General features: G+C 36.6%; 1 protein-coding gene and 1 pseudogene across 8 annotated transcripts in view; both read left to right on the top strand.

The window, feature by feature from the left end:
• The window catches only part of GRM5 (glutamate metabotropic receptor 5), a 525,626-nt gene that overhangs the window by 274,434 nt on the left and 225,455 nt on the right, over positions 1–25,737 (top strand). The gene's annotated exons all lie outside the window — the stretch shown is intronic.
• Positions 5,129–5,242, top strand: LOC125917189 (uncharacterized; annotated as a pseudogene).

Raw genomic sequence — 25,737 nt, 5'->3', positions numbered from 1 at the left:
ATCACAGAGGTAAGGTGAAATTTTAATCACATCATTTTAAGGGTGCATATTATCAATATGATTTATGACTGTTGATGTTGACCTTAGTCCCCTGGCTGAAGGAATGTTTAGGTTAGCTTTCTCCACTATAAAGTTACTTTCCCCTCCTGCTTCCATACTTTAGTCTTTGGAAGGAAGTCACTATACATACCCTCAGTTTAATAGTATAGAGTTTTGCTCCCCTTCTTTTAGAGTAGAATACTTACATAACTTATTTGGAATTCTTCTACAGCAAAGATTTATCTATTCTTCCCAATTTATTAACTCATTCAATTATTTACTTTTATCAGTATGGTCTTGTGGATATTTATTTTATCTTTTAGTTTGTAATCCGATAATACCGTATTTTGTTGCTCAAATTTTCCAGCTTTGTCCACAGGGAGTTCTTTCAGTTTGTACTTGTGCGCCTTTGACATATCTTTCATCAGTGTCTATTTTGCTGTTTTGTGAGAGCTTTCTAACTTTATAAGAGTACTACAAGATACTCCAGGGTCATCTTCTATATTTTTTGCACCTAGAATTAACCAGGTCTTCAAGCAGTACTGATTACTTTAATTGGAGAATGGTAATAGAGATCAAGATCTGGATGCTAGGTATTATACTGAGCCCTTTCAGCTTCCAGAGCAAAGGTCTGTGTGAACACTAACCCATGTATACACATATCCATAAATATTTCTGAATGTAACAGTCTGCATCTATGTTAAATTGAACATGACTTCTCCATGTCTCTAATTCTATTCTATTATCACGTGTATTACTTGCTGATCTGTAAAATCCCACTTTAACGGTGAGAAAGTTGGCTCCCACCATCTGCTGCTATCCATTTATTTAACTATGCAATTGAGGGATACTTATGTGTCAGTCATCATGCTTAAGCCATATGCCTATGGGAAACAACATTTATTACAGTACAGAACTTATGTACAATTTCTTTTCCTTTATAGACTCTATTTATTCCAAAGATACTTAGGCTTGCACCTCCTTCAGTGAGCTTTTTTCATGCATTTTTGTTGTTTTGTTTGTTTGTTTTTATTTTTATATTTTGTTTCATACATTTTTAATATAGTCAGATACTCTTGTTATAGTCTGCATTCTTTCCTGGTATCTCCAAAATCCTAAATGATTTTTTAAAATTTGTATACATTAAAATTCACCCTTTATGTTACAGATTTACATAGGTTTTGACAAATGCTTAGTTGCATGTATCTACCAATATACGATAGTTTCACTGTCCTAACAATTCCCTGTGCTTCATAATTCATTTCTCCTTGCTTCCCAAACAACCACTGGCAACCACTATATATTTGGGCATCTCTATATTTTTGCCTTTTTCATAATGTAATAGAACTGCAATCACACAATATTTAGCATTTTGGACTAACTTTGTTCACTTAGCAATATTCATTTAATGTTCTTCCATGCCTTTCCATGGTTTGATAGCTCCATTCTTTTTTAACCATTGAATAATATTCCATTGTATGGATGTACCACAGTTTATTTAGCAATTATTCTCTCTGCATTATTCTCCTAATGCAGAATATCATGGTTGCTTCTCATTTTGGGACATTATTAAAGTCGCTATAAACATTTGGGTGCAGGTTTTGATGTGGATATTAGTTCTCAGCTCAATTAGCAACATACCTAGGAGTACAACTGGTGGATCGTATGGATAGCATTGTAAAAAACTGCCAAACTTTCTTCCAGAGTGTACTGTTTTACATTCCCACCAGAAGTAAGAGTTCCTGTTGCTCTAAGTCCTCATCAGCAGTTAGTATTGCAGTCTTGAATTTTAGCCATTCTAATAGGGTATCTGGTGGTATTCTCATTGTTGTAATTTACAATTCCCCAATGAGAAATGATGTTGAGCATCTTTTCTTATGCTTATTTTCCATATGTATATCTTCTTTGGTGAGATGTCTGCTCAAATCTTTTACCCAGTTTTTCATTGGATTGTTTTCTTGTTGTTAACTTTTAAAGTTCTTTATTTTGGATAGAAATATTTTTATCACATATGTGTTTTTCAGTTATTATTTTCCCAGTATATAGCTTGTCTCTTCATTCTCTTAGCAGTATTGTTCTCAGATTACAGTTTTTAATTTTAATAAAGGTGAATTTATTTTCTTTTGTCCATGGATCTTGCTTTTGGTGTCATAACTAAAACCTCAGTGCCAAGTCCAAGGTTACTTAGATTTTCTCCTATGTTATCTTCGAAAAGTTTTATAGTTTTGCATTTTACATTTACATTGTTTTGCATTTAGCGTTTGCACTTTACATAACCCATTTTGAGTTAACTTTTGTGAAAGGTGTTAAGGTATGTGTCTATATTCATTTTTTTTTTTTTTTTTTTTTTTTTTTTTTTTTTAGAGAGAGAGAGAGAGCATGAGCAGGGGAGAGGGGTAGAGGGAGGGAGAATCCTAAGCAGCCTCCATGCTCAGCACTCAACCCGTGGCAGAGCTTGATCCCATAAGCCTGGGATCATGACCTGGCCCAAAATCAAGAGTCGGACACTCAGCTAACTGAACCACCCAGGCGCCCCTATATTCGTTTTTTTAAAATGGATGTCCAATTCTTCCAGTACCATTTCTTCCAGTACCAGAGAATGAAAAGATTCTCTTCTGACACATGAAAAGATGCTCAATATCACTTATCATCAAGGAAATACAAATCAAAACCACATGACATATCATCTCACACCTGTCAGAATGGCTAAAATGAACTCAGGCAACAACAGATGTTGGTGAAGCTGTGGAGAAATGCACACTACACTGCTGATGGGAATGCAAACTGGTGCAGTCACTCTGGAAAACAGTATGGAGGCTCTTCACAAAATTAAAACTAGATCTACCCTATGACCCGGCAATTGCACTACTATGTATTTATCCAAAAGATAAAAATGCTGATTTGAATGGGCACATATACCCCAATGTTTATAGCAGCACTATTGACAATAACCAAAATATGGAAAGAGCCCAGATGTTCATCAACTGACAAATGGATGAAGAAGATATGATACAGACACACACACACACACACACACACACACACACACACACCTTATATATTGACTATTGTTGGTACACACACACAGACACTGGAATATTACTTGACAATCAAAAAGAATGAAATCTTGCCACTTGCAACAATGTGGATGGAACTAGAGTGTATTATGCTAAGCGAAATAAGTCAGTCAGAGAAAGACAAATATCATATAACTTCACTCTTCTGTGGAATTTAAGAAACACAATAGATGAACATAGGGGAAGGGAGACAAAAGTAAGATAAAAACAGACAGGGAGACAAACTATAAGAGACTCTTAAATACAGAGAACAAACTGGGTTGCTGGAGGAGAAGTGTTTAGGGGGGGAGATGGGCTAAATGGGTGATGGGCATTAAGGAGGGCACTTGTTGGGGTGAGGACTGGGTGTTATATGTAAGTGATGAATCACTAAATTCTATTCCTGAAATCATTATTACACTGTATGTCAACTAACTTGGATTTAAATAAAAAATAAAAATAAAAGAAAAAGAGAGAAAAGACTCTCTTCTCTCCCCTGAATCACCTTTTCTCTTTATCAAAGCTAAATTAACTATATTTGTATGGGTCTAGTTCTAGCTCTCTACTCTGTTTCACTGATCTATGTGTCCATTTTTCACCCATAATATGCTCTTTTCATTACTGTAGCTTTATAGGAAGTCTTAAAGATGGGTAATGTTTATCCTCCAACTTTATTCTTTTTCTTCACTATTGTGTTGGATATTCTGGGTCTATTTGCTCTTCTTGTCCTACTGTACTCACCAGGACTTCCAGTGTGGAGTTAAATAGGGGTGATTAGAGAGGGGCATCTCTACCTTGTTTCTAATCTTAGGTGGAAAGTACCCAGTTTCTCATCATTAAGTATCATATCAGAAGTAGGTCTTTTATAGATATTCTTTATCAAGTTGAGAAGATTTCCCTGTAGTTTTTTGATATTTTTAAAATCATAAATAGGTATGGATTTTGTCAAATGCTTTTTCTGCATCAACTGATATGATGACATGATTTTTCTTCCTTAGAATGGAAGGAATGTAATGTGATGTGATGGATTATAGCACCTGATTTCCAAATGTTGGACCAGTTTTGCATACATGGAAATGATTGTCTGGGTAATTGCTTTTTTTTTTTTTGGAAGGTTATTAACTATTGATTCCATTTCTTTCATACTGTAGTCATAAACCTATTCAGATTATTTACTTCTTCCTGTGTGAGTTTTGGTAGTTTTTACCTTTTAAGGAGTTGTTACACTTCACCTAAGTTATCAAATTTGTGGACATAGAGCTATTCATAATGTTTCCTTATTATCTTTTAATAACCATTGTGTCAGGAATTATTTTACCTCTTTCACTTTTGATGTTAGTAAATTGTGTCTTCTCTGTTTGGTCAACTTGACTAGAGGTTTATAATTTTAAATAATCTTTCCAAAACTCTGCTTTTAGTTTAATTTATTTTCTCTATTGATTTCCTATTTTTAATTTCATTGATGCATGCTGAAATTTTATTACTTCCTCTCTTCTTCTTCTTTTTCGATTCAAATTGCTCTTCTTTTTTTGGTTTTCTAAGGTGAGACCTTAGATTATTAATTTAAAATTTTTTTTTCATTCCAGTGTATACATTCAGTGCTATAAATTTCCCTCTACTGCTTTTGCTGCATTGTACAAAATTTTGATGTTTCATTTTTATTTTCATTTAGTTAAAAATACATTTTTTAGTTTCCCTAACACTTCTTCTTGGACATATGTGTGGAAAACATTTAACACTGTACTGTAGCATACATCTGTACTCTTGCAAAGAGTTTTGCGGTCTTAGCTTCTCATTGTCAGGAAATGGGAAGCCAAGTTGGCAGTCTATGGGTTCAATGAGAAATAGAAAAATGAATACAAATAGTATTTTATTATTAAAAATATTAAAGAGCATTTCTAACTTTGTGGAATCAGTTTTATACTGATGTGGATTTACTATCTGAAACACATTAATCTCTAAGTAAAAAGTGTATAACTTTTAATAACTCTACTTCAATTGGATAGTCTCTGTACTTAAAAATTCCGAAAAGGGTCTACGGCCATACCACCCTGAACGCGCCCGATCTCGTCTGATCTCGGAAGCTAAGCAGGGTCGGGCCTGGTTAGTACTTGGATGGGAGACCGAAAAGAAATAAGGTGTAAAGTGTTTGATTGGTAGAATTTGCATTTTTTATGGCTGCATTTCTTGACTTTATTATAGTTTTTAAAGTTTTTTATTGATAACAGCGAACTATAATTCTTCATTCTCAAATGCTTGCATGCAATATATTTTTTCTCTTTGCAGTTAGCTTTGATGTGTGAATATGTAGAAAATTGTTATTCTAGCCATATTAATAGACATCCTCTTTGGCTGAAATAAGAGATTAGGAATTCTGAAAATCTGTCACCTTCAAACCAATTAGTATGAAGAAGGCAGGAGAAAATCAACTTATACATTGGAAAAATATGTAGGCTTAATCTTTGTTTGTTTGTTTTTGTGTCTAAATGCAAGGGGTGCAAACAAAATCCAGTTTCATCCCAAGAAAATAAATTGTTTATTATTGACACCATCATCATCACAGCATTTATTGAGCATTTGCAATATGCCATTGCCTCATTTAACCCTCAAAGCAACCCAGTGAGATGGGTATTAATGTTCTTTCCCTTTCACAGGTGAGCAAGTTGAGGCTTAGTGAGGTTAAATATTTAGTCTGAGTTCATGAAGCCTTCAAGTGAGTCAAAATTTGAATCTAGGCCATCTGATCCATCATATAATAGAGTATTTGATTAAGAGTCAGAGAAACCAGTAAAATGCCATGAAATCAAAATAAGATGTCTTTTTTCAACATAAGGAATGTAACAAAAAATCATACCATTTTCTTATTTGGGGAACCTATTAATAGAAGTTCTGTTTTGAAAAGTGCCCAACAATGGAAATAAACATTGTATCATCATGAGTAGGATAGCAAGAATCCTGCCTATCAGCTGAGGATTTATAGTTGTCAAGTAGTGTAAGATAAAATTGGAGTGGTATATGATAAAATCCAGTGAGACTGTATTATACAGGACTTTGAGGACCAAACAGAGCTTAATCATATGTAGTAGAAAATAGAAGACCTTTGGAGGTTACTGAAGAAGATAGTATAGCAAGGTGGAAGCATTGGGTCCCTGAGACAAGATAGGAACTAGTATTGGAAATAGCAAGAAAGGACACGTTTGCTTATATATAATATTTAGGGATTCATTCAGTAAACATTTATGACAGATACTATGCTAGAAGCACACTGAACAAAGGTGCCTTAAATATCATTTCTGTTGTTAGGCAGCTTATTGCCTAATATTAAGAAAAGGTAAATTAAAAATGGGGAGGAAGTACTTTATGATTTTTTAGAAGTCATTGTGGAAGCCTATGAATGTCTCAGAGAAAGCACAAAAGAAATTTGATCAACGGAAACAGAGTGGTGGGAGTGACAGCAATGTGGCTGCCAGAGGGGTGGTAACTGAGTTTAGGTATTTGTTGGACATGCTAAAGAAGAGTGCAGGAAATCCCAGGATTATCAAATTCACAGCAAAGGCTCGAACTGAAGGCAACTATTATGGCCAACATTTACTGAGTGCTTAGTATATACCAGGCACTCAGCAAAGGGTTATTTCTTCTAATTCTCAATTCTTTGAGATAGGTACTCTTATTATATTCATTTTACAGATGAAGGGACTGAGGCACAGAAAAGCTAAATAAGTTGCCCAAAGTCACACAGGTAGTAAATGGAAAAACCCAAACTTGTTTAACATAAACAGTGTAATGACAGAGACTTACCACTGGATTATGCTGTCTCCATAGAAAATGGAGATCAAAGGTTAACTGAAGTGCTAGAATCAAATCTAGAATAAGAGTTCATATAGGAGTGCATATCACAAAGTAGAAAGCCAAATCACAATAGTCAATTCAAATTTAGGAGAATTAATTCAGAGAACAGAGAATAAGGCAAAGTGGCTTATCCTAAGTCAGCTAGAAAATACAGTCAGGAAACTCTTTCCTATAAAAGAATCAGAATCAGAGAAGCTTCTTGGCCAAGAGTCCCTGTCTGGCTAACCTTGGCCACATTGTTAATAATTCTCATCTTACCATACCAGAGACATCCTTACATTTCACAATAAAAACTAGTTTCAATTTTTGAATTTCAGTGTTGAAATAAGTATTAAATAATATTTTAAATGATTCTTAATAATTTATTAGGTGTAACTATGATATTGTGAAATATATACATGTATTTTAAATATCTGTTGGAAAGAAATACTAATGTGTTTACAGGTGAAATGCCTGGATGTCAGCCTTTAACTCTAAAATACTAAAATGACCAAGATTTAGCTCTAAAATACTACAATGTCTGTTTCTAAAAGATAGATAGACAGATGGGGAGAGAGAGAAGGAGACAGAGGTAGTTTAAGGTGGGACAAGATGACTGGCAAAATTTTGAAGAGAAGTGAAACCAAATGATGGATAAATGGGAATCCTTCTTTGCATGTGTTTGAAACTTTCTACAGTAAAAAGTTAAAAAGAAAAGTTTCATTTCAAAGTTTTATGTTTGTTTATTGATGTTTATTGTTGATATTTATTGAGAATGGGTAACTTTATCTTAGACAGTAGGTATCTGCTCAGTAGTCTCCAGTTCAACAAGGTAACTTGAAATAACGTCTTATTTAACAGTATTATTAAAGCTCATTAGGCACATCAAATATTGTAACCAAGAATACCCATTTTTAAATCAAGACTTGAAAACAAAATACAATTATTTTTATGATATTTGAATATATTTGAGGTTAAATTATATAGCATTTTTGTAAGACTAAAGAAGAAAAGGAAAAAAAATTATTTCCTTAGAATAGTCTGCTTCTAATCTTGAGGGAATCAAAATAACATATTCTTTCAAATCACTTAATTCAAGGAAGTTTCTCTTCAAGCTTGTCTCTCAAAATGAATTCAATTTATTCTGAATTTAGCTGTATTCCTAAATTTTATTAGTCCTTGCCCTTGGACCACTGATTGATGCCATTTGTCTACTTATAGTTTTCCATTTTGGTCTCATTAGTAAAGGAAGATCTATCTGCTCTTCTATATTTTGAAGTGTTTTCTTCATTTCTGTTGCCTTCCCTGGTGACCAGAGTTCACTGTTGCTGGAATTTTCTTCCAGCCAGGATTTTGAGATGTGGAATACCTGCAAAGGAGAGAAGAAATTGAAAGAAATATAATATGATTATGAGAGAGATGAGGAAATGAGATAAAGGGGACAAATCTTTTTAAGAATCATTTGGGAGATCCAGTCAGTTGAAGTCGGCTCCATTTCCCACCTATCCTACAAAGAAAGATAGGTTGGAGTGTCATTAGAAAGATGGGTCCCAAGTTAAGTGGGTATTATCAAACTCTAATGGTTTAGCTATGGACACTTCCTCTGGGCCTCCTTCTTGAATGCCTCAGGCAGTTCTCAGCAAGGACAGAAACTAGCAACAAAAGTCAGGGTTTGGGATGGATTCTGGGGGAACCTCTCCCCAGAGTTTGCCTATAGCAGCCCTTTTCCAGAGCTATTGCTAATGGCATGCATTGTGTCAGTGATATGTGAGGTAGCATCGTTCATGCTGGGGAGAATATAGAGTGGTGTCCAAGCATGCCATCTTCTTAGGGAGACAGGACTAGTACAAAAAGAACTAGTTAGAAATATGGGAAGTGTAGAAGTTTTACTGTAGAAGTTTACTGTAGAAATATTGGAAGTTAGAAATATGGGATATATAATGATGTCAATGTACAAATGAACTGTTCAGACTGAGAATTCTATGGGGTTCAGTGGAGAGTTAGGGAATGTCAAGAGATCTGAGTCATAGAGAAACTAAAACAGGGGTGTTGGGGCCCATAGACCTGGGTATAAAATCTGACTTTGCCACTTCCTGACCATGTAACCTTGTGGTGGTCACTTATACACCCTGGGATACATTGTCTTTTTTTTTTTTTTTAATCTGCAAGGTCTAATAATAATTATACTCAGGTATTAATAAAAAGTAAATTGTCTAGCAAAGAGCCAAGCATATAGCTGGTCTTCAATCAATGGGAGCCAACATTATTTGTCAGTATATTCTAAGGAATTTTTTTTTATTTCTAAATTAGTATATAGGTATATGACTATTCTTGGATAAGTAGGCCTTCCCTTGTACTAAAACTCAATGGTTGTCAAATGCTTGCCCTTTTTAAACATTTCCCAAGTACTATTTTTGAGATCCAAGTGCCTCTGATAGAATTGTTATTATTCCCTGGGTCAGGAATAAACTCCTGAAATTGGAATCCAGTCCCAGAGTGCCACTGGCTCACCAAATGGGCCAGCCATGATTCCTTCCCATAAAGGTAGCAGGAGTGGGGACCAGCTCTACCACTTTTCTGAAGCCTTAGTTTCCTGTTGGTTTCCCAGTATGAACTGGGTCCAATGACACCTGCCTTTCAACGTTTATAAGGGGATTGAATGAGTAGGGTATGTGAAAGGCATAGAAATGTGCACCTTTCCATGACAAGTTCTTAATAATTTTTAGTTTCTTCTCTTCCATCCCCTATTCCTGGGCATCCGTTTCAAAAGCTGTAAAATGAAGGGAATGGATTTTGTAACTTTTAAGGTCTCCACCAGCCAATAACTCAATGGTTGCTGAATATTTACTTATAGCAAAGGTGACCTTGTCATAAATAATGGTTTGCTGCACAGAATGTCTGGCTGTTAATGTCTCCTGTCTGTTTGTAATGCATTGCCATTAAGCCTCAGTATCATTTTTTTCTTATCCTGCCTTTTTCCTTTGGCCTTTCATTAATATTCTTCACTTGGAGATATTTAATGTAAATCAAATTGCTCTCATTTGGCTTTGTACTAGGTTGAGGTAAAAATTTATTCATCTATCATCCTAGATTTATAAATTCAGAACTTAGTAAATAGGCGGTACCTGTTTAATCTCCTTTTATAATTTTACTGGCATGTTTCTCATATTAAAGTTCGTTTGACAAACCTGTAAACAGCTGCCCTGCTCACCAACCTTCAGTATCATTTTGATCTTTTCTTGAAACAGCTTTGAATTTTGCTTTTGATATTGCCTAACTAGTCAATATGAGCTTCATTACCACTGGCAATTAACTGTAATTCCTTCCAGCATGTATGGCCAAATCAGTGTGTGTGGTCAATCATCTAGCACTAATTAGAAGTATCTGCTGCTTCTGGGGCTACAATCTGCCATTTTTGGTTAGTGATTAATTGTAGAAATTGTTGTTAGGTTTCTGATAGGATGCAATGTGATTTTATTTGCCTCAAATCTCTTCCAGACAGACAGGCTATTTGGTTCACTGATAATTTGGATCCTGCCAAAATGGCCCACGGCCTATCCTGAGGCTTTGTAATCATATCCCCTTTACTGTCACTGAATCCTGCAAGCCCACTCAGATTTGGAGCCCACAAAATAAGAGATAATGTCCTCGAAGAGATCACCACTGAGGGTCATTTTGGGAAAGTCCCAGGCTCTGTCATTTCCAATCATGCTGAACATATCCAGCAGTGGAGAGGTAATGTCATGGGAGGTAAAGTGTGTATGTCCCAGATGTTTGGAAACTGAGGTAAGGATAAAGATCCAACATACTAAGGTTATCAAAATATCATCTGCCCACCACTCTCCCTTCCCCCACTCTCAGGATCTTGTGCCACTAAAAAGTAAAACATAATCATGAGACCTATTGAATACCAAGATTCTGTGCCAAATAATCACCAGTTTGGGTGACTATTTTCTGTTGGGATTTTCTTCAGAGCTTTGTATATTTGCTTACCTATTGAAGTTCTACAGGGAATATGAGACAGCTCCTTAACTTTTGCTTGGAAAACCTTGGCTCTGATATCCACAGCCCCATGCAGGGGCAGATATGGAGTTCATATAAAATAGGGCTTAATGGGTGGCAATCTCATTGGAAGGAGAACCTAGGAAACTTTCTTAAAGCAATGTTTGAATAGCAAGCTTCCTTTTTTTATATAGGATATAAAATATGGATAAGATTTTGTCTTTTCTGCAAAGTCCTGCAGAGATGTTAAGATAGGTTTTCCAGAGGGTTCACACTTTGAAAGATTTTCTCTATATGACATTATTATGCCTCTCCTCATAGCCTTTCCACAGGAAGGAGATATCTATACATGGAGCATCACTAAGAGAGAATATCTGACTCCTCATTTCTAAGTATAGTTCTTCCTTATCTTGTAACAGGGTTATGTACCTATAAACCCATCGTAAGCTGAAAATATCGTAAGTTGAAATGCATTTAATGTACCTACTGAATAGCAGTGCTTAGCCTAACCTACTTTAAACATGCTCAGAACAGTTATATTAGCCTATGTTTGGGCCAAATCATCTAACACAATGGTTACTTTATAATGAAGTACTTGATTACTTTAAAACAAAGTGTTGAATAGCTCATGTAATTTATTGAATACTGTACTGAAAGTGAGAAGCACAATGGTTGTGCAGGTACAGAATGGTTGTAAGTATGTGGGTGGTTTACCTTTGTGACCATGTGGTTAAATGGGAGGTGCAGCTCTCTGCCCCTATCCAGCATCACAAGAGGATCATCCTGCATATCACTGGCCCAGGAAGTGACTGAAAATTAGAATTACAGCCTCTAGGGGTGCCTGGGTGGCTCAGTTGGTTAAGTGTCCAACTCTTGGTATTTCAGCTCAGGTCATGATCTCATGGTTAGTGAGGCTGAGACCCACTTCAGGCTCTGAGCTGACAGCATGGAGCCTGCTTCGGATTCTCTGTCTCTCTCTCTCTCTTTGCCCCTCCCCCACTCTCTCATTTTCTCTCTCTCAAAATAAATAAATAAACACTTAAAAAAAAGAAGTGCAGTTTCGGGGCACCTGGTGGCTCAGTCGGTTAAGCACTGACTTCAGCTCAGGTCATGATCTAGCGGTTTGTGAGTTCGAACCCCACTTCGGGCTCTCTGTTGACAGCTCTGAGGCTGGAACCTGCTTCAGATTCTGTGTCTCCCTCTCTCTCTGCCCCTACCCTGCTTTTTCTCTGTCTCTCTCTGTCTCTCAAAAATGAATAAATGTAAAAAAAAATAAAAAAAAAAGAAGTGTGGTTTCTATTAAATGCATATAACCGTCAAACCACTGTAAACTTGAAAAATCAGAAGTCAAACCATTGTAAGTCAGGGACCGTCTATATCCTGCTCCTTGATTAACTGGCAAATTGGAGGAGTTGGTATTACGAAGAGAAAACTGGAAGAGAAATTAGAAACCTTGATTCCTAATTTGGCCCTACTTCAGGATTTGTCTTCTCCAGCCATCAAATTTTCGAGCTCCTTTAGTTTCCTCTTCTGGGAAATAAGGATTTTAATAATATGTTTTCTGCTTATCCCATAAAATTGGTGTGAGGATCAAATGAGATAATGGTTATGGAAGTGTTTTATAAGTATTATGCAAATGTAAATAATTACTCTTATACCTTGTCTAAAATTAAAATAATCAGAGATTGAACTCTATGACCATCTAGATCTTGCACAGTTCTAATTCCTATTATTAGGGAATGAGTCACACAAGTGTCACTCAGTGCCACACTTTATGGCTATTTAAGAGTCTCTCAGCATCTCTGACACAACTTAACCTTACTTCCACTCCACCATAGCTGAACTTGCTACTCAGAGATGGTAGTATATGTGGTTTTTATGGTGTCCTCTTGCTAACACAGTCATCTTACTTGATGGGCCACTTTGTATTTTTAATGTGTTTGCATTTATAACAGGTGTGTGCTTCTGTGGGCACTTGTCTCAATTTCTCTGCCTTGATTATCCTCACAGCTGGATCTGTTTCCTCCTTGAAACCTTCTCTTAACCTTCCTATCCAGACACACCACCACAAAGTTGGAATGACTGTTTCCTCCCATGTGCACCCTGTATTCATTACTGGAGCACAGCCTCACTAGAACATGGATTCTTCGAACATGTCCTGATCATGATCTATTCCCTGAATATATGCATGGCTTATTGGAGGCACTTGATAAAGAGTGAATGCAGGGGGCGCCTGGGTGGCTCAGTTGGTTGAGTGTCCAACCTCAGCTCAAGTCACAATCTCACGTTTTGTGGGTTCAAGCCTCATATCAGGCTCTCTGCTGTCAGCACAGAGCCTGCTTCAGATCTTCTCTCCTCCTCTCTTTCTGCCCCTCCCCTTCTTCTAAATAAATAAATAAATAAATAAATAAACTTAAAAAAAAATGAATGAATGCGTGGATTTAAGAATAATTGAATGAAAGAGCCCCATCTATCTGTTCAACTATGTCCAGCTCTTAAGATATTTGCTGGCAGATGTAGTAGAAATGGCACCACTGTCAGGCCTACTGAAAGTTTAATCTGAACTCAAAGCCCCCTAGGCTTTTCCTGGCTGTGTGGTAACTGTGCTGCTATGCCTACGAAGAGCAGGGGCCTTTAAGGTTTCCAAGTTGCAACATTCCTTCCTCCTGTGCTGGCCTGGTTATAGAACTGAAAGTTTGCTTCAATTCTCTGCTCTGTAGTTGGCCTGATTACCTGCCTGGTATTCAAGACCACTGATCTCACCTAGCTCTGACTAGTCCCATTTCCAGACTTGGATACTAATTCTTTTCATCATAAATATACTTTAATCACTACCATTAAACTTTTCATAAGCAATGGTTGCTGCCTAATTTTATAATTCTTGGTATTCCTTCTAGATATGGCTAATTAATTACCTCAGGTGTATTCATTCTTCCATCCTGCACCCATGGTATACACTCCTCCTAATCAATTAAGACAGTGTGGAGAAAGATACTACCCATAGAGCATATCTGGAACATGATGAAACCATCCTGTTACATCTCCAATTGCTCTACCATTCTTGCTAGAATATACCTGTGCAGCCAGATTATCATTCTTCAGCCTCACCCTTGTGAGTAAGCTCTACCTTGTTGTTCTATGCTGCTGAGATCCTAACATGCCTTGTGTACTTACTGATCTTGGCTAGAGACAAGAGAGAAAAAAAATCCTCCTGGTTCTGGCCAAGCTTTATTAGATTAAATGTTTTATTTTGATTGAAAACATGGAGTCTAGAGCCAGACTGCTTAGGTTCTGGTCCTAACTCTGTCACTTACTGGTAGAAAGACTTGGGCAAGTTATCTAAGTTTCCTGTGTCTCAATTTCCTCATCTTTAAATGAGTATATCCTCATAGTGTTACTGAGAAGATTGAGTTGAAACATGTGAAATGTTCAGAACAGTACCCTGCTACATCCTGACCATATATATATTCCCTAAAATATATGTGCTGCTCCAAGATTTCCATTAAAAATATTAAATGAAAAAATATCTGAGTAAATAATAGATTACAGAAGTAAATAACGGAAGTAAATAATGTAATAAAGGTAAATGAGGGAGGGGATGGGAAGCTCTTCCTCATGGTAGAATTAAATTAGTGAATGTAGGGGCGCCTGGGTGGCGCAGTCGGTTGAGCGTCCGACTTCAGCCAGGTCACGATCTCGCGGTCCGTGAGTTCGAGCCCCGCGTCAGGCTCTGGGCTGATGGCTCGGAGCCTGGAGCCTGTTTCCGATTCTGTGTCTCCCTCTCTCTCTGCCCCTCCCCCGTTCATGCTCTGTCTCTCTCTGTCCCAAAAATAAATAAAAAAAATAAATAAAAAAAATAAATTAGTGAATGTAGAAAGAGTGATGACAATAGGGGAAAAAGTCATCATTTGGTAAACATCACAGCAACTATTGTTTTAGCCAATATCATCAATGGATGGTAAAATTAGTATTTTAAATAATGAGAAATACAATATTTTCATATTCTGAGAGATCTCTCTACAGTGCCCTCAGCTATTACAAAGGGAAAACTGGTAACCTGATATTAGAGAGACGTGACCAATATCATGTTAACCAAGTGATCACAATGAACACCAGTAGTGAGACATATCAATATTGCATGCCTGTTGATATGACTCCTTGAAAGGGCTCAAAATAGGTTCTGTTGTATTTTTACAAAAAATGCACGATCCAAGTACACTCAGGAAGAAACATAGACAAACCCAAATTGAGTAATACTCTACAAAATAACCAGCCAGTATTCTTCAGAAGTGACAAAGGTATCACAAATACAGACTAAAGATCTATCTGCCAAGATCAGTCAGCTGAGAGGTATAAGGGTGACCATGTTAGATGAGGTAAAAGTAAGGATCAGGGCATGAACTATTGGCTGGTTTATATTATTTCAAAATTCAGTATTCAGAGAAGGAAAAGGAGTCTGCAGGTAGGAGCATTGTTTTCTTAACTGTGAAATAGTTGTTCATGTTTAAATAAACCAATAAAAATTGTAAACTCAGAAATCTTCATATTTGCAGACACAGATGGTAGAAATGAGTCCTCTTATGAACAGCTATGTCACTAAGACATTTGCTACCAGCTGTTCCAAACAATAGTTGGGGCAGTTTTAAATAAAGGCTTGGAAGTGAATGAATATTTTTTTAATGCAAATTTAAGGAAGGCAGCATGTCAAGTGCAATTTAGGTTTTGAAGACACCATTTTACTGAGGTTCTGACCATTAATTTTGTCATAGCATTTCTTAAATTTCCATTTATTGCACAAATTTTGAGACATAATATTTAGGTTACCAGCTTTACATTATATAATAAATCTTTTTATACTCTATTTTGTCATGTTTTATATTTATAAAAGATTTTATAACTATGCTAAAGTACAAATAATGAAATAACAGTATAAAATATGGAAACATGAGTTTAAACATTTCAAAAACATGCCCTGTGTCTTCAGATGTTAGTAATAGTTCACAATGTTTTGGTTGAAAACTACTCTCTGAATAACTGAAGTTAAAAAAATCTATTTTTATTAGATAAAACTTTCTAACTTTCTTCATTCTGGTTTACTCATTTTCACATATATATTTCCAAGATATTGTAATTATCAATTTTATATCCCACCTTTTTTTTAAGTAGGCTCTATGCCTAGCATGAAGCCCAACACGGGGCTTGAACTTATGACCCTGAGATCCAGACCTGAGCTGAGATCAAGAGTTGAACAGTTAACTGACTGAACCACTCAGGTGTTCCTATATCCCACCTTTTAAAATCACTTTAACACTTTTTCTGTGTGTTATGTCACTTTCTTATATTGAGAGCAAAATATTACATCATGTGCCTAAACATACCTTAATCATTCTACTATCACTGGAACTTTAGGTTATTTTTACTAATTTTTATAAACAATGCTAGAACAAATACTCTTGGGCATGTATATAGTTTTTCTAAATTAAAAAAAAATAGAAGCATTCACATCTAAAGTAATATTCTAGGGGCGTTTGGGTGGCTCAGTTAGTTAAGTGTCCAGTCAGGTCACGATCTCACCATTCATGGGTTAGAGCTCCAGGTCGGGCTCTATGCTGACAGCTCAGAGCCTGTAGCCTGCTTCAGATTCTGTGTCTCCCTTTCTCTCTGCCCCTTCCCCACTCATGCTGCCTATCTCTCTCTCTCTCTCTCTCTCTCTCTCTCTCTCTCAAAAATAAACATTAAAAATAAATAAATAAATAAATAAATAAATAAAATAAAGTAATAATCTAGTCCCTAAAAGCAAAGTTACCTTCTGTAACCGATCAAAAAATATGTGGCATTTTAGTCACTGGATTTTCATTGTTGATAATTAATACTGTTGATTTATGTTGAAATTATTAAATTATTAAAATCGTGAATACATTTATTCTGAAGTCCAAAGATTAAAAGGAAATCTTCCAAAGATACATAGTAAATTCATACAAAAAATAGGAAAGTGAACAAGGCTCATTCTTTTTGTGTAACCTTTCTTTCAAAACATGAAGTGCCTGGGGTGCCTGGGTGGTTCAGTCGGTTAAGCGTCCGACTTCGGCTCAGGTCACGATCTCGCGGTCCGTGAGTTCGAGCCCCGCGTCAGGCTCTGGGCTGATGGCTCAGAGCCTGGAGCCTGCTTCCAATTCTGTGTCTCCCTCTCTCTCTGCCCCTCCCCCGTTCATGTTCTGTCTCTTTCTGTCTCAAAAATAAATAAACGTTAAAAAAAATTAAAAAAAAAAAAAACAAAAAACATTAAGTGCCTAACATGAGAAACTCACCAGTGCAGTCTCTTGGGCTCCAAGATGAGTAAGACCTAGTCTTGGACCTCAAGAAGGTTTCAGTCTATGGAGGAAAATGGTTGAGAACATTTATTTTTATGATGGTGGTTTCTATAATTTAATAATAATTATATATATTTGAATATTTGGTATTAGATTATTTTTTTAATATTTTTAATGTTTTATTTATTTTTGAGAGAGAGAGACAGAGCATGAGTGGCGGAGGAGTGGAGAGAGAGGAAGACACAGAATCCAAAGTAGGCCCCAGGCTCTGAGCTGTCAGCACAGAGCCTGATGGAGGGCTTGAACATGCGAACTGCGAGATCATGACCTGAGCTGGAGTCAGATGCTTAACCGACTGAGCCACTGAGGTGCCCCGGTATTAGATTCTTGATGTGTGATTTTAATCCTCATAATAATTATTGAGATATAAGTTAAAGTATTCCCATTTAACAGATAAGGAAACCAAGAATTAGAAAGAGCAAGTAAATAGCAAAAGGGCACATCATAGTCGAGTTTGAAGTCTAAGTTCATGATTCTAAATTGCCTTTTATTATTGAAAAACCAGCATTGTTTCATTTTCTTTTAATTGAGGTATTAATTTCAGATGTACAACATAGTGATTCAATATTTGTATACATTGTGAAAGAATCACCACACTAAGTCTGGTTAACATCTGTCATCTTACATAGTTACAAAAATATTTGTTTTTCTTGTGATGAGAAGTTTTAGGATCTAGTCTCTTAGCAACCTTGAAATATGTAATACATTATCATTAAGTATAGTCACCAGGCTGAACATTATATCCCCAAGACTTACTTATTTTATAGCCAAAAGTTTGTGCCTTTTTATCCCCTTCATCCATTTGTTCCCCAAGCCCCTGCCTCTGGCAACCACCAATCTGTTTTCTGTATCCATGAGTGCACACTGAAAAATGAGCACTGTTGATTAGATTAGTCTCTGGCTCATGCTTGGCCCAAAACTGAGAGGATGAGTATTCTCAGGATGAGCCAACCAGCATACCTTGGACAGGGTAACCACTTTCACTTCTGAAAGTACTACCACTAATTACACCAGGGCAAAAGGCTTAAATTCAGCCACTGTGGGCAAACCAAGACTGTGGGGACACTGATTATGCAACACCAGTTATAACAATAAAGAATATAATTCTGGTCTATATTGTTATCAGTGTAAGGTATACAGAAAAGTCTCAATGAAAATACTCCTATATAAAAAGCAAACACAAGGGGCACCTTGGTGACTCAGTCCGTTAAACGTCTGACTTCAGCTCAGGTCATGATCTCAGGGTTCCTGAGTTTAAGCCCCTCATCGGGCTCTGTGCTGACAGCTCGGAGCCTGGAGCCTGCCTCAGATTCTGGGTGTCCCTTTCTCTCTGCCCCTCCCCTCCTTGCACTCTGTCTCTCTCTCTCTCTTTCAAAAACAAATAAACATTAAAAAAAAATTTAAAAATCAAATAAAAAAGCAAACATGAGAAATTCTCAGTGAATTAAAACCAGAGTCTCTTGGGGTAGCTCATTTGTAAACATAGTTCCATTTATTTGAAAGGTTCACAGACACGTGAGTTCGAGCCCCATGTCAGGCTCTGTGCTGACAGCTCAGAGCCTGGAGCCTGATTCAGATTCTGTGTCTCCCTCTTTCTCTGCCCCTCCCCTGTTCATGCTCTGTCTCTCTCTGTCTCAAAAACAAAATAAAAGCATTAAAATTTTTTTTGAAAGGTTCATGGGCATGGTAAGTATGCAGTTTGGAGATTACGTAATTACTGCTCCCATTTATGAAGTTCCCACATGCAATTAAATAACACTTAAAAACATTTTCAACTATTTCAAAATATTTGAATTTCATTTAGTCTTTTAAAATTTGTTAAAAAGGAACATGTATCTTGTAGTATAGCTAGATGTGAATGAAGATTGGAGTCTAAAATCATGACAAGATGCCCCTACCCACCTTTTATTTTATACATATCTGGGGGAAAAAATACCACAAGATGTTCTGTACAAGTCTGTCATGTAGCTATCCTGTTGTTGGCCCCCTCAGTATCAGCCAGTCAGGTCAGAGGACAGGCCACCACACACGGAATTAAAAATCAGGAACTCTTATTCTACCATTTTACAGGCGTCATGAACTCCCTCAGTCTTAGTTTTTTATTTGTAAAAAAGGAAAAAATGTGAAAGAACTTAACACATAAAAGACATTTAATCCATGTTACATGGCCCTAAATTTCATTAATTTTCACCAACATTTAAATTTTGGTGAATACCTCCTGGATGTAAGGCACTGGGGTCCCAGAGAAAGACACTGTCCCTGACTTCAACTTAGTTGTGGGGGCTAGACAGAAGAGGTCTAGTCAACTCTTAACACTGCCTATGAAAATATTGAGACCAGGATGTGCACCCTAATAGTACTGTACCTTTTGAAATAGCCATCAACTATGAAATCTGAGTCAGGACATAGGAAGCAACACTTTATGAGAATTTGCTACTCTCTTTGCAGGCATGAAATCTTTTCACTACTTGAACTTCAAGTTGCAAGTTCATATTCAAATTGTTTCTTCCAGGGGCCATCTTTTCTTTTCTTTTTTTTTCCTTTTCTTTTTTCCTTTTCCTTTTTCTTTTCTTTTTTTTCTTTTTAGCCCTGGATTCCATAATCAATTTACTTAGGTAGATTCATGGTCCAGAGTTTCGTTAGATCTGCTCTATGCACTTATAGGCTGGATAAATTTGGAGGCTAGGTGACAAGGCTACACAGCCAACACATGGGAACAGCACTGGTTTTCCAGTACTTTGCTAAACTATGTAGCCTCCTTCTCCACATATTGGTGACACATAATTTTGCATCCCTGGTTAAATGGCTACTAATGTAATGAAAGGAGCACTCTAATTTTGTAATGATAGATTATATTCATGCCCTGCAAGGGGATTTAACAACAGAGAATCAGCAAATGATACTGTTTCCTCATCCGTTCTTGTCCTGAAGAGAAATATGCCTGAGTGGGCCAATTGAAGGCAGGCACCATAGAAAATGATAGCAAAGCAGGACCCTGCCCTCTTCACACTCACATAATTGTAAGAAAGTTGGAAAGAGAGGCAGGGAATATCAACTCTTCTAAGTTATAACAGAAGTTTCTTCGTTGAAGAAATAGCCTTGTTAGAAAGAGATGCCAGAGTCTAGCTGCTGGAACCAGCCTGTTCTGTCTCAGAGCTGACTCAGTCCCGTGAACCTAGCTTCTTGAAAAACGTCCTGAGAAAGAAACAAAATAAACATCAGGGCCATCAGAATGTGTCTTTCTTTACCTGTGTAGGGTTGGGTAGGCATCAGATCAATTTGCATGTGAAAACACAAAGACTCTGGAAAAGTTAGTCTTTGAGTCCAAAAATAAATTTCATATTATTACTTGGAATGGGTGGATTCCAGGGAAGTTTTTTTTTTCTTTTTTAATTCATTGTTTTTCCTTGTACTTCCTATGGACCTTATTTCTCATAGAATGTTAGAACTGGAAGGATCTCTAGAAATCATAGTGTTAAGTCCCTTTGAGGCTAAGAGAGGTGAACAGGTGTTTCAAAGGATGTAAATCGAGTGACCACTATTGATTGTCTAAATCATTACAATTTTGAGACTGCTGAAGAGAGTTACTACTCTGAGAGAATAGGCCTAGAGGGAGATAGCACAGTAAAATGGAGCCATGTGGTAACTCCAGACATAAATATAATTAATAATTATGTTTTTGCATTTGGCTTTCAGACAGTTGTCTGGTACACCCCCTTCATGACTATGCGGGAGAGTCTGTGGCTGGGTGTCCCTATTGTGTTGATAGAATGGAGAATGGTATTACCTGAGTCAGTGTCACCTGGACACTAGCATTTGACATTATGACTGCAGATTTGAGAATAGGGTGAAAAACTGATGAGTTGTTTTCCAGTTATAAACTAATGGAAATGCAGAAGCACCCATACACAGGTGTTATGCAGGTGTCGCCCACAGTACAGTATACACTCGGGCTGCCTCCTTAGCCAGGAAAGCAGGGGTGGGGGCAGTAGACACATTCCAGATTCTTTTACTGCTCAGAGGGAAAGAGGACCCAACCTACTTCCAGATTCTCCTTGGCTCAGCATCTGGAGGACTAAGCTCACTCCTTGGCAAGCTGTTATTATAGACTGCTGTGTGAAAATAAAGCTGGCAGGGATGACTAGAGACAGGTAGGAAGTGACATGGAATAAGACAAACATTTTACCAGTGTGAAACCAAACAAGAACTTAATGGGCACAGAACATGTTAATCCTAAGGACTACTTTTATTTCATTTTTTGGCAAAATGGAATCCTGATGAAACTACATTTTTAGACTAAGTTTACTGACCACAGATTGCCATGGAAGCTGAGATTTCATTTCATGGTTAAATTAACAGTTATCTTCAGCAAATGAAGGAAAAGCCCATGAGACAAGAGTGAGAATGTGGTAAATATCAACATTAAAAACAATTAATAAATTTCATGGAGCACCTGGCTGGCTCAGTCGAAAGAGCATGTGACTCTTGATCTTGGGGTCATAAGTTTGAGCCCCACATTGGGTGTAGATATTACTAAAAAAATAATTAAAAAATTAATATATTTCTGGTGTCATATATAAGAGAGGCTATCATTTAGAGCCAATAAATCATTATAAAAGCAGTGATAGCTTAAAATATGTTTATTTTGAAAGTGCACATAAAATGTCAAATCTCAGTGAGACCAGTTTATAAGTAGATTATAGAATTCACTTATTTTATTATATTATTACCTGATTAAATACTAATTTAGTGAACCTAGATCCCATCCATGATGTCTCTCCCTGGTCACCTATTACAGCCATCTGGCTACCAAACAGTGTTACTTCCAGCTCTGGAATCCATTTCCAATTTACCATATATGTCGACTTTAATACACTCCTTAAAATTACATAATTGGTGCCTTTACTTAGCACCTACTGTACTAGGTATTGTGTATTATAGAAAAATAATACACAAAACTTTTGCATCTGTGACAAAAAAAAAAGTGATCCAGATAGCCTCAAATTAAAAACAGTTTCAACATATTGAGTACAACACCTGTAGTCTTTTATTTTACAAGGGAATTACAAAATAGGACCATTTGGGTCAACTTATACTGTAATATAACGTTTCTTGAATGTCACTCACGATTATTTCATATTTCAGAAATAATTTTTTCATATCCATGCACTTCTTATACTACTAGTTTCTTTGTTATCTTTGAATAAAATCAATTCTATAATGAAATTAATTTACTTAGAAGGAAACTTTGCTTTACTTCTGCAAATGGAAGAACAGAGTAATTTTAATAAAAGTAAGTGAACCATAAAAATACATGACTATTGAAATAAAACTATTCACCAGTAAGTACCTAAAATTGTCTTGTATATTCCCAGTGGTCCTCACAGCATGCTTTGGTAACTATAGTTTACCTACCGTCTTAGAAATGCAGAGCAGGCAGGCATCAGGAGACTCACTGATTTAGAATGTGCAGGAAACTGCTACAATAAGGGTGGGAATGATCACAGGCATACCTTTCCCCCAATTTTCTTTCACTACTGCATTTTGTTCTTACAGAACAACTGCCTTCTCTAAAGCTTATTAATTTCCTTGAGCTCCCCCAGAACCAAAAACATTTGCAAGAACAAAATCTGCACAGCTTCCTGAGAAATTTCTCTGCCATTATGTAACATTAGACAAGCAGAAAAAGCATCTGCAGTCCTGTGGGGTCAACTCTCAGAAATCTTAATATCTAACCACAAAAGCTTTTCTATTTCTAGCTTTTCAATTTTCACTTGTTAATGTGTCTGCAACTACTATAGCATAAATGGAAGCATTGTTTTTTTTCTCTAAGTTAAAGAAGTAAGAAATTTGCTGGACTTGTCATATCAAAACATCCCCTAGCCCCCAACGTGCTTACATTGCAAACAGAGAAATCAGGGTCAGATTATCTGGGTTCTAGCCCTCACAATGCATGGTCTGAAGAAAGGATTTGATTTCACTGAATCTTAGCATCTCTCTCTCTCTCTCTCTCTCTCTCTCTCTCTCTGTCTCACTCTGTGTGTGTGTGTGTGTGTGTGTGTGTGTGTGTGTGTGTGTATATACACTCTCTCTCTCTCTGTCTCTCTCTCTCTCTCTGTCTCACTCTGTGTGTATGTGTGTGTGTGTGTATACATACACACACACACACATATATATGGAAAAATTATTTTTCTCAGTGTATATTTTTTGTCAGGCTTTACAGAATCTTCATGAACAGATGGGAGAATGATATATATGCTTTAAATATTCATTGACAGACTTTAATTTACAGTTATTGCATTTAAGATGCTGTTCTAGATGCTAGCGATAAACAGCTAAGCAGAATGTGGTCCCTACTTTCAAAAAACTTATAATGAAGAAACACCCAGAGGAACTTATAATATAATGTATAAACACCCAGAGAAACAAAACACTATAGTAAAAAGTAATGTTTTATCCTATAAAGACTAATTTTTTTCAATCTATCATTATATCTATTATTGCTAAATAGTTTTATTGGGCTATTCCTATGAAATCTATTTGTCAGGATGAATACATTGTAGCAAAATTAAAGTGTTAAGGAAATTCAGAAAAAAATCAAAACTGCACTTAAGCAAATATAATTTTGCAAGGATCCTTTGAGGTTAAGCATCCAGACTCTTGATTTTGGCTCAGGTCATGATCTCATAATTTGGGAATTCAGACTCCACGTTGGGCTCTGTGCTGACAGTGGGGAACCTGCTTGGGATTCTTTCTCTCCCTTTCTCTCTGCCCCTCCCTGCCTCTCCCACTCTCTCTCTCAAAATAAATAAACTTAAAAAAAATAAGAATTAAAGAAAAAGAAAGGATCCTTTGACAAGGATCCCAGTTTAAGGCATCTGCTGATGTCACCAGTCCTGGAAAAGTATAGCCTGGACAGGCTGTCCAGTGTCTCCAGAGCAGAAAGAGTCCTATTTGCTTAGACACAGAGAGATGTGCAGAGACAGTCAAAAGGATCCAATGAGACTTTGTGTTCTGAGGCTGACAAAGTTTTGCACGGGAGGATTACTTTTGGCTCTTAATCAGCGATCACTTTATCTTCCTTCTCCACATATTCTCTCTTATTCTAAATTCGTTTCTTTAAATAATAGTCTCTCAATAGCAGTAACAGGAAATTTGATGTCAGACATTTCTTATATTTATAACCCTATTCTCTGAATTAAGGTCTCCTCATCTGAAGAAATAAGTGGATTGTGTGTACTTTGACAGATTATGATAAACATGAAACCAGCACATTGACAAAGTGCTTAGAACTCAGCACAGTGTTAAGTACATAGTAGATATTGAGTAAGTATCGGTTCTTTCCCCAGAGCCAATGTTAAAGATTACTTTGTGTTTTTCAAAAATTGTGGCTCTCTTGGTTTTCAGGCATTTATAACACCTATTTATAACACTATACTTATTCCTATTGTATGTATTATTGTTAGTTCATCATTCAAAAACGTTGACTGATATGTGCATGAGCTAGCCACTGGATTCAACTCTGAATTTAGAGATTAATGAAACAGAGTCCTGCCTTTAGGGAGCTTGCAGTCAAACACGAGAGACCTACAGCTCAACCAATGGTTTTCATACAACTTGGTAAGTGCTATGATGGAGACATATGCAAAGTATGGTAGGGCTCAGAGGAAGGAGTGCTGAAATTTGGTGATAGGCAGGGATGTTACAAAGAGGAAATGGATGAATGCTTATTGTTTCAGTCACTGAAGGAAGGACTAGAATGTGATCCAAGAAAACCTGGACAAATCTTATTTTGAGTTTCATTTTTGCGAGATCACTCTAATAATAGGGGCCTTGATTCAATGGTCCTATGGAAGATTAAACTACAGCTGGGACACAATCACTCCTTTTATAGTCTAGAAGAAATAAATTCTTGTTATGGAAGTCAGCAAATTTATGTATTTTTAGAGGTGCTTAGGTTATCAATTAGATAAATAAAAAGGATGCTATGATTGTCAGCCCTTAGGTTATCAAGGATGAACAAAAAGGATGCTTGAGCAAATATGCCCAAAGTAGCAAATATTACTAATTAATACTTTTTCATATTGATCATTCAGTTACTTTCAGTAAACTTAGATCATGCCACTCCATGCCAGGCAGTGGGGATAGAGCAGTGGACAAAGCAAAGGGTCTCATTACTTAAAGGGAGGTGGGAAAAACACATATTCCAATGATGTTGGTGTAACTTGGTAAGTGATAGTAAATCTCATTCATTAAACATATATTGAACATTTGAGCCATGATATAGGACTACATAGAGTGAGGTAGCAGCACACAGATATACTTGGCCTAGGCTGAGAACTCATGGAAAGCTTCTTGGAGAAGGTAACATCTAAATTGTACCAGAGGAATCTCAGGTGATATTCCAGGCAATGAGAATATTTCCGGCAGTAAAAAAAGAG

The sequence above is a fragment of the Panthera uncia genome, chromosome D1 (genome assembly GCF_023721935.1).
Source record: "Panthera uncia isolate 11264 chromosome D1, Puncia_PCG_1.0, whole genome shotgun sequence".
Taxonomy (NCBI): Eukaryota; Metazoa; Chordata; class Mammalia; order Carnivora; family Felidae; genus Panthera; species Panthera uncia.
The sequence above is the reverse complement of the archived record's forward strand: the minus strand, read 5'-3'. Positions and strand labels throughout refer to the sequence as shown.